Source organism: Myotis davidii, unplaced genomic scaffold, assembly GCF_000327345.1.
Source record: "Myotis davidii unplaced genomic scaffold, ASM32734v1 scaffold1421, whole genome shotgun sequence".
Lineage (NCBI taxonomy): Eukaryota > Metazoa > Chordata > Mammalia > Chiroptera > Vespertilionidae > Myotis > Myotis davidii.
In genome coordinates, this window is record NW_006291550.1 from 183,060 (window position 1) to 185,754 (window position 2,695).

Genomic DNA, 2,695 nt, shown 5'->3' on the forward strand with positions numbered 1-2,695 from the left:
AATATATTCTTCCACTTATATCTTCTTCTGTCACTTTTTTAACATCCTGTAGTTTTCTGAGTACAGGTCTTTTACCTCCTTGGTTAAGTTTATTCCTAAGAATCTTAATTTTTCTTTTTTGCAATAGTAAATGGGATTGGTTTTTTAGTTTCTCTTTCTGAGAATTCATTATTGGTGTATAAAAATGCCATCAATTTTGGGGTGTTAGTTTTGTATCCTGCTACATAACTGAATTAATGTATTAAATTTAGTAGGGGTTTCTTTTGTGTGTGGAGTCTTTAGGTTTTTACAAAGTGTTTTAAAACTAAATTCATTTTTTAAACATAAACTCATTTTTATTATTGATTTCTTTTTCTTGGAAAGTCAATTCACTATAGCTTAATCTAAGTTGAATAGATAGTATGGGTAATTTAAAAAAACAGTAAGTGAAGAAAGAATTATAAAAGTTGTAAGTTCATTAAAGACGCCAAATGCCGGGGTTCTTGTTCCAGCATTAAGAAGGGTTCAGCAATCTGGAGAAGTCTGTGCGTAGATTAAATAGGAGTCCGGAGACGAAGCATAATTTTGAAAGGCATTTGGGGGTTAGAGGAGCCTAGTTTAAAGGAAACTAAGATCTAAGTTCTAAGGTCTCCTCCTCTCAGGACCCCATGCTTTTTATTAACAGAACTTGTCCTGAGGCGAGGCAGGGGTCAAAGGGTCAGGTTTTCCTATACAGAGGCATTGTCAGAATGGAAGCATTAGCCTATGGCTGTTCAGGTGTTTGGCCAGTAGGAGGCAATAACGTGTAGATTAAGATGCCCTGAGCTGTCTGGCAGCCAACAATCAATTTAATGTATCCTATTCAGGTTTGGGGAAATGCCATTGCCACTCCAGATGATTCAGGTCTGCTGAACATGCTGGAATTGGTTTCTGGCATCCAAACAATCCAAAAATGTACAAAATGAAAATTATCCATGCATACATTGATTTAATCAACACACTTAATAGTTTAGTGAGCTTTTGAGACTTTCTTTAATGCATATAAAATATATATATAAATTTAAATTAATGTACTGGTATCAATTATCTGACAGGCTTGGTTTTGCTTGGCTACAGGTAGACGGGTTCTGCTATGTATGTCTAAGATTGTGGGACGTAGGCTCAGTGAGCAGAACTCTGGGATATTACAGAATATAGAATTGAGAGAAACTGAGAGGAAACATGGAATTGTAAACTTCTGCTCAATTGTGACAAATAGCATGCCTTCTCGCATTCTGTTGGTTTAGAGCATGCCATGTGGTCAAGCCCAAAGTTAAGGGCAGGTACATAGACTTCCCACAGGATTCACAGTCAAGTCACATGACAATGGGTAGGAATACATAATCCTATTATAGCCAACTAATATAATCCTCTATCTACTGGAAACATCAAGTTAAATTGAATTTGCCGAACTGGTTTGGCTCAGTGGATAGAGCGTCGGCCTGCGGACTCAAGGGTCCCGGGGTCGATTCCGGTCAAGGGCATGTACCTTGGTTGCAGGCACATCCCCAGTGGGGGGCATGCAGGAGGCAGCTGATCGATCTCTCTCATCGATGTTTCTAACTCTCTATCCCTCTCCCTTCTTCTTTGTAAAAAATCGATAAAATATATATTTAAAAAAAGTTAAATTGAATTTGATCCTCCTTTTGAAAAGGATGCATTAATCAGTTTAGTTGTCATATATCAAGTGCCAGAGAATGGATTTTTTTTTTTTTTAGTAAAGATACTGTAGCCATTCAAATCAAAGCCACAATGAGATATCACTTCACATACATTAGGATGATTACAATAAAAATACAAAGTGAGTGGTGGTGAGGATGTGGGGAAATGAAAACCCTCATTCATATACTGCTGGTGGAATGTAAAACTGTAGCTGCTAGGAAACAGTTTGGTGGTTCCTCAAAAAGTTAAACATAATATTCCCATGTGACCTAGCACTTCTACTTCCAGGTATATACCTGAGATAAACAAAAACATGCCCACACAAAAATTTGTACATGAATGTGCATAGCATCACCATTAGTAGGCAAAAAGTAGACATGATCTAAATGTCTATCAGCTGATGAATGGATAAACAAATTGTGGTACAGCCATACAATGGAATATTTTTTTAAATCTTTATTGTTCAGATTATTACAGTTGTTCCTCTTTTTTCCCCTCAGCTCCTCTCCACCCGGTTCCCACCCCACCCCATGTCCTTACCCCCCCACCACTGTCCTTGTCCATAGGTGTACGATTTTTGTCCAATCTCTTCCCACACCCTCCACACCCCCTTCACCCCACAATTGTCAGACTACTCCCTTTCTATGCCCCTGTTCACCAGTTTATTCTGTTCATCAGATTTTTTATTCACTTGATTTTTAGATTCACTTGTTGATAGATATGTATTTGTTGTCACTTTGTTGTTCATAATTTTCATCTTTACCTTTTTCTTCTCCCTCTTCTTAAAGAATACCCTTCAGCATTTCATATTATACTGGCTTGGTGGTGTTAACTCCTTTAGCTTTTCCTTATCTGTGAAGCTCTTTATCTGACCTTCACTTCTGAATGATAGTTTTGCTGGATAAAGTAATCGTGGTTGTAGGTTCTTGGTATTCATCGCTTTGAATATTTCTTTCCACTCCCTTCTGGCCTGCAAAGTTTCTGTTGAGAAATCGGCTGACAGTCGGATGGGTTC